Raw genomic sequence first — 8047 nt, forward strand, 5'->3', positions numbered from 1 at the left:
GTTACCTTTGGAAATAAGTGAAAAAAACATTTTATTGTAGTTTTAATTCATTAGTAGTGATTTTGAACATTTTTTCGTACTTACTAATCAATTGTCATCTTATAGAGAATTGTCTTTTATATTCTTTGCTACATTATTAGAGTATCAATATTTTTCTTATTGACTAAAAGTATTCTATAGCTTAAGGACATTAATTTTGTCTACTGTGTTTGTTGTAAATTTCTTTTCTTGGTTTATACTTTGCCTTTAATTTTGCTTATGATTTTTGACATGCAGGTATTTTTAGTTTTTATGTAGACATATATACATAAACTTTTCCTTTACACGATATTGTGCTTAGAAAGATATTTCACTTTACAGGAAATTTAACTAGACACTTTTATTTTCTTCTGATTTTTTAATAGTTATATTTTTGGTTCTTTTTTGGTTTTTTTTTAGATGGAGTTTCGCTCTTATTGCCCAGGCTGGAGTACAATGGTGCGATCTCAGCTCACCACAACCTCCGCCTTCTGAGTTTAAGTGATTCTCCTGCCTCAGCCTCCTGAGTAGCTGGGATTATAGGCATGTGCCACCATGCCCAGCTAATTTTGTATTTTCAGTAGAGACAGGGTTTCTCCATGTTGGTCAGGCTAGTCTTGAACTCCCAACCTCAGGTGATCTGCCCGCCTTGGCCTCCCAAAGTGCTGGGATTACAGGTGTGAGCCACCACACCTGGCCTCTTTTTGTTTTATATTTAATTACTTAAATCATCTAGAGAATGTATAATTATGTTTAAATATGTTGCGAGGTAAAGCTGTAATTTAATTATTTTCTCACCAGTTTAGTTTTTCATTTAATCTGTAGGGTTATTTTGTCAAATTCTCAGAGTAAGTTCCAATGGAATTTTTATTGAGATTTTGTTAGATGCATAACTTACTTTGGGAAAACAAACATCTTTACAAACTTAAATATTCTTATTTGGGAATATAGTATTTATTTTTATTTACTCAAATCTTAAGCATACCTTTCACTAACATTTGGTTCTTCATCTTCAATAGGTTCTAGACATCTCTTTGTAGGAGTATGTGTAGATATTTTCATTGCTATTAATGAAATCTGGTTTTTTCCAGCTAGGTCTATCAACTGGTCATTTTGTGGTAAAGTTTTATATTTTTATATATTTATCTTTTAAATAACCAGTTTACTAAACTATTAATGGAAAAATTTTCCATTTTATTTATTTTGGGTTTCAGTACATAATATAGTATGTAATTTAGTTTTTAAAAATTGCATGCAATTCTTTCTAATAGTTACACCTCTTTTATTATATTTTTTACATTATATTACATGGGCTAGAATATCCGGAACAGTATTAAAGAGTAATAATAGCTGTCTGTGTCTAATTGGTGATTTTATTGATGTGCTTTACCATTAATTCTGACACTAGCTGTTGCTAATATGATAAGGAATATCCATCCTTTTATACTTAGTTTCCTTAAGGTTTAAATTAGTAATTGGTGTTGGTTGTTATCAGATATCTTTTTGGCATCTATTGAAGTGTCCATAAAGTTTTTACTACCATCAAACTGTATCTGAGTGTCTGATAAACTCCCCCTGGCAGTAAAGGATCAATAACACAGTGGATGCATCCTATCTTTCTTAGCCTTTGTCAAATATAGTTTTCAGTTAGACTTTCTACGCTTTTATTAAGGAATTTTGCAGCCATATTCATAAGCAATGCTGCTGTTAGGCTTCAGCATTAGAATTAGGCTAGCTTTCCTTTTTTTCCAATATTCTGGAAGGATTCATTTTGCATTATGATATTTTATTGCTGGAAAATGTTTAAGAATATTAGAGGTAAAACTATCTAGCACTGGAGCCTTTTTGTTGTTGTTACAGTTTTTTTTAATCTGCAAGAATTTCTCATCTGTTCTTTGTCTTACTCGACATTTTTGAGGAGTACAGGGTAAATATTTGCTGGAATATTTCTCATTCTAATGTTTCTTTCTGATTAAATTCAGGTCATACTCTTAGGGCACCTACAGAAGCAATATGTCTTTCTCAGTATACCATGGCAGGAATCACAGTCTATCCCAATATCAGTGTTGTTGATTTTGATCACTTGATTAAGGTGCTGCCTACAAGTTTTTCATTGTGAATTATTGTTGATTATTTTTGTAATTAATAAGCAATTTGTGGGTAAGTATTCTGGGACTTTGTAAGTATCCTATTTCTTATCAGATGTTTGCCCACTAGTTGTAGGATCTGATGATTTTCTAACTTTCATATCTTCTATATTTATCAATTGGTATTCTTCTGTAAGGAAGAACTTTCCCTTTTCCTTGCTTCCTCACTCATTTATGAATTCTTAACAGTATGGCTTTATAGATTTTTATTTTGTCCAGTGGGCTATATTACATTATTATTATTAATTTTAATGCTCATGTTGTTTCAGAAGAGCTAGTGGGAGACCCTTCAAGCTGACTTCTGTATCTTTTGAGTATATTTCTATCATTCTTTAATACATTCCTACTTCTGTGACTGGAGTTTCAGCCTCTTGTACTTTCCCTGTGCAAGCCCTGAATCCACCTTTTTTTTTCAAGGAACGCTGGTTCTTTTCAGGGAAGAATGGAGTTTAGAAACCAATATCTAGGCAATAGGTATGCTCATTGCTATTGGTATGTCATTGCTTAGGAGCCAACACTAGGAAATGTGTGTGTGTGTGTACAACATGTACACACATATATATACACTATATACTCATATCAACATTTCTAAATCTATCCATGTATCTATCAGTATTTATCTACGTATGTGGTTTTTTGGTAGATTCCCTTTATCAGGCTGAGAAAGTTTCCTTCCATGCCTAGTTCACTGTAAGTTTTTATCATATATGGGTATTGAATATATAGGTATTATCATATGTAGATATTGTCAAATAATTTGTATCTATTGAGATGATCAAGTAGTTGTCTTTTTAATAAAGGAATGTCTTTTAATATATGAATTATAATTATTGATTTTTGAATGTTAAACTAACTTTGCATTCCTGAGATAATCCCTACTTGGTCACAGTACATTATTCTTTTTATATGTAGTATGAGGGGTTTTTTTCCTAATATTTTGTTAAGTACTTTCGTATCTCTGTTCATGAGGGATATTGGTCTGTGGTTTTCTTTACTTGTAATGATTTTGTCTGATTTTGATGTCAGGGTAAAACTGGGCTTATAAAATGAGTTGGGAAGTATTCTTTTATCACTTACTTTCTGAAAGAGTTTGTGTGAGGTTGGTGTTGTTGCTTCCTTATATGTTGGACAGAATTCACCAGTGAAGCCATTTGGATTTAGAATTTTCTTTGGGGAAAACTTTTAAATTACTAATTCAATTTCTGTAATAGATGAAGAGCTATTCTAATTTTCATTTTTTTTCTTGTGCCAGTTTTGGTAATTTATATCTTTCAAGGAATGTATCCATTTGATCTAGGTTGTCAAATTTATTGGCATAAGTTGTTCATCATATTTTTATTATCCTTTTAATGTCTGTGGATCTGTAGTGATGTTCCCTTTTTCATACCTGATGTTGGTCATCTGTGTCTTCTTTTTGCTTTCTCTATTAGTATAGCTAAAGGTTTATCAATTTCATTGATCCTTTCAAAGAACCATTGTCTTCTGGCTTGCATAATCTCTGATGAGACATCTATGATATTTCTTATATTTCCTCTCCTTTACATAATGTATCTCCTCCTCATGGCTTCTTTTAAAATTTTCTTCTTTATTACTAGTTTTCAGCAAGTTGACTATGATGTGTTGATGTGATTTTCTTTTTGTTTATCTCATTTGGGAGTTTATTAAGCTCCTTGAACTTTTGAGTTTTTTAATTTTCATCAAATACGGAAAATTTCTGGCCAGTATTTCTTTAAATACTTTTTTCTGTTCTTTCCTCCCTTTTCTCCCTATCCCCTCAGCTTCTGGGCCTCCAATTTCATGTATGCTGGAACACTTGGTATTGTCCTCCAGGTCCTATCACTGAGTTTCTGTTTTGTTGTTTGTTTATGTTCAATTTTTAGACAGTTTCTCTTGGTGTATTTTCAAGTTTACTTTGATTTATAATATTTCATCTTCTGTTAACCTTATTTAATTTTTACTTTAAATATTGTAAATTTGTTTTCTTCTTTTTTTTTTTTTTTTTGTGATGGAGTTTCGCTCCTGTTGCCCAGGCTGGAGTGCAATGGCGCGATCTCAGCTCACTGCAGCTTCTGCCTCCCGGGTTCAAGTGATGCTCCTGCCTCAGCCTCCCGAGTAGCTGGGATTACAGTCATGTGCCACCACACCTGGCTAATTTTGTATTTTTAGTAAAGATAGGGTTTCTCCATGTTGTTCAGGCTGGTCTTGAACTCCCAACCTCAGGTGATCTGCCCACCTTGGCCTCCCAAAGTCCTGGGATTACAAGCCTGAGCTACCACGCCCGGCCTTAAATATTGTAATTTTTAGTTCTAGATGTTCCATTTGATTCTTCTTTATGTCTTCCCAGATCTCTTATTATGGTTGCGGTTTTCTTTAAATGCTTCAATGTAGTTTAAAAAGCTACTTAAATGTCCTCATCTGCTAGTTCTATTATCTTTGTTATTTTCTATCTTCTAGGTCTGTTTTTTTTCTCTCTCTCTTTTACTTTTTTATTTTGAAATCATTTTATACTTATAGAAAAGTCACAAAAATAGTAGAGTTTAGATATGACGTTTACCCAGCTTCCCTCAATGTTAGCATACATAACCATACTACAAGAATCAAAACCAGAAAATTTACAACCTTATTGTACTTTCACCTATCTTTCCACTAATACTTTTTTAATTTCAGAATTCAGTCTGTGATTCTACATTGCATTTAGCTGCCACATCTCTTCAGTGTTTTCTAACTTGTAAGAGTCCCAGCCGGGCACGGTGGCTCACTCTTGTAATCCCAGCATTTTGAGAGGCCAAGGTGGGCAGATCACCTGAGATTGGGAGTTTGAGATCAGCCTGACCAACATGGAGAAATCCTGTCTCTACTAAAAATACAAAAAATTAGCCGGGCATGGTGGCACATGCCTGTAGTCCCAGCTACTTGGGAGGCTGAGGCAGGAGAATCGCTTGAACCCGGGAGGCAGAGGCTGCAGTGAGCCGAGATCGTGCTATTGCACTCTAGCTTGGGCAATAAGAGGAAACTCCATCTCAAAAAAAGGAGAAAGAGTCCCTCAATATTCCTTTGTCTTTCAATGACCTTGACACTTTTGCGAGTACTAGCCAGTTATTTTATAAATGCCCCTCAATTTTTGAGATACTTTGAAACTATGTTAATATCCTATTTCTCTTATGATCATTTCACTATACTACTAACTAATAATACTAATAGTAACAAGCACTGCATAGCATTTATGTGCTTGGCATTGACCTAAGCACTTTACATATAATAACTCATTTAATCCATACAAAAACTATAATCGTACAGTGCCATACGAGCCAGAATATTGACACCCACCCAAAAGGCAAAAGATGAGAGGAGGAGCTGCTTAAACACCTGCATCATTATCCCTGTTGAAAGTAAGCTTCTTAACAACAGGAACTCTGTGCCATTCAAGCTTGCGTCTTGCATGGTGCTGAGCACACAGTATGCGATTGGTAAAGGATGAGTACATGATAGTCAGATAGGTTGAATAATCTCAGCAATATTCTCACTAATTGAGACTTGATTTTTCCAGTGAAGTCGAGATCTTTATCTACCTTTAAAGTGCCTAAGCTGTTTTCTGGCTTTCTTTTGGGTCCTCGAATATGCCAAGCTGTTTCCACACTGGTGCCTTTGGATGACTGGTTTGTCTCTATGTGCCTTTTTCTGAGTCTTCACAGGACTGGCTCCATCTTGTTATTATCACTTATCTTAATCACTCTTCCAGAGACCCAATCCTTGACCTTCCTCCCCTACCTCCACCCAGCTCCTACTCAGTACTCTCCAAACCATTTTCCTGCATTACTCTCTGCATAGGACCTTGCCTGACTGCTTCACATACAGTCATGCCTGGCACAGCAATGTTTTGGTTGATGACAGACTGCATATGTGATGGCGGTCCCATAAGATTATAACAGAGCTGAAAAACTCCTATCACCTAATGAGTTGTAGCCATCACAACCTAAGTTGTAGCACAATGCATTACCTTTTCTATGTTTAAATAAGTTTAGATATACAAGTACTTACTATTGTTTTACAGTTATTTACAGTATTCAGTACACTAACATGCTATACAGGTTTGTAGCCCAGGAGCAATCGGCTGTCCCATATAGCCTAGGTGTGTAGCAGACTACACCATAGGTCTGTATAAGTTGTATAAGTACACTCTGTGATGTTCACACAACAACGAAATTGCTCAACAACACTGTTCCCATAACGTATCCCATCAATAAGCAACACATGACTGTACATACACAGCACCTAACTTGGGGTTGTATACAGTAGACCCTCAAAGATGTTTGCTGCATCAGAGAATTAACCAACCAACCAATCCATCAATCCGTTCTGGACACCCCAGACAGGTGTTCAGCAATACAGTGTTGGAGTCGTTGACAGCCTTATTGCTAACCCTTGAACTTCAAGAGTCATTCTGAGAATGAGTTTTCTGTGATGCGTTAGTATTTGAAGTCCAAGGACTTATTAATAAACTCACTCATAAACTTGTATGGGCCTTAAATTTGTGTGTTAATGTTGCTGGTAATGAATGAAATAGATACAGTCTTTAATCTCTCTGGATAAAGGGCTGTGAATTTGCTTCTGTCAGTTGATTGAACTGCACTTGCTGGAGTCATTTTACGTAGCACTTAGAGATTATTTATATTAAGCCCACAACCTAAATTATTGCAGTTTGAGAATATGTGTGGTCTTTATAAACTCCTTGTATTCACAGGAGCTTGAATAAGAGCTCATGTTATGATTTAGCTACAAATTATTTGGGAATTTGGGAAACTGGCAATTTTTTTTTCTTGCCTATTTGACTTTACCTTTGATGCCAAGTTGAAGATCTCACTGGCAATGTACAACATTAACTGAGTTGAATAATAATTGAAAAGTGAAAAACAAAAGGTGTTACACATACCAGGTGCTGTTTTGGGGAATAATATTAGGAACAAATCCATGTGGGTTTATATTTGTACATAAAATGTTCATAAGCACACATATATACACACAGACATAAATGCATACCCACATATGCACAGATACAGACTTATATCTACATATCCTGTCCTTTAAAATAATTTAAGGAATTTCAAACTAGAGCCTTTTTAGACTCTCTTGTACTAAACGTTAGGATACGCTAGCCTACTCGAATCCTTTGGCCCTTTGCTTCTGTTACTTAGATCATTTTTCTTTTTGATTAATGTGCCAAGTTTGGGAAAACTTCAAAATATTTCTACAAACTGCAAAACCACTTGGGTACACAGACAAGAGCCTCCATCTTTTTCATCAAACCATAAATTTTTTTTTTTTTTTTTCTGAAAGAGATCCCAGGTTACCAACATTCTTTCCTTTTTTATGACTAGTTTATCTTCAATTTAAATTTTTCTTGTACTCTCAGATCTTGTCATCTTTCAAGGTTTGTGCTTCTCGGTTCTGCACTGCCAAAGAGACTCTCCTCTGTAAGGCTTAAATTGGATGTCAAGTGGAATTGTCTTTTGTTTGTTCAAATCTATTTCATATTGTGCTGCTGTCCGTTCCCAAAATCACAGTTCTCTTATTTGAGGCCTAGCAAGACACAAAGGCAAGCTCGAAGTGAGAACCTAAAGTGTACCCATTTACTTACTAAATGTACAGTGTTGTTTATATTGCATGCAAACTTCTGACAACAGTAAACAGATATCTTAATCTTTAAAAACACAAATAAAGTGAAAAAAGGACTTCACATTAACCATGTTTCAGTACTAAACAGACTAATTAATACAACGTGGCAGGATTGGTCCTGGTTGTAGTCTCAGTTCCGCCTCAATTCTATGAGGCGTGGAGGAGGTCACTGGTATCGCTGGGCCCCAGTCACCTCTCAGCATGAGATA

This window comes from Theropithecus gelada, chromosome 17 (assembly GCF_003255815.1).
Source record: "Theropithecus gelada isolate Dixy chromosome 17, Tgel_1.0, whole genome shotgun sequence".
Taxonomy (NCBI): Eukaryota; Metazoa; Chordata; class Mammalia; order Primates; family Cercopithecidae; genus Theropithecus; species Theropithecus gelada.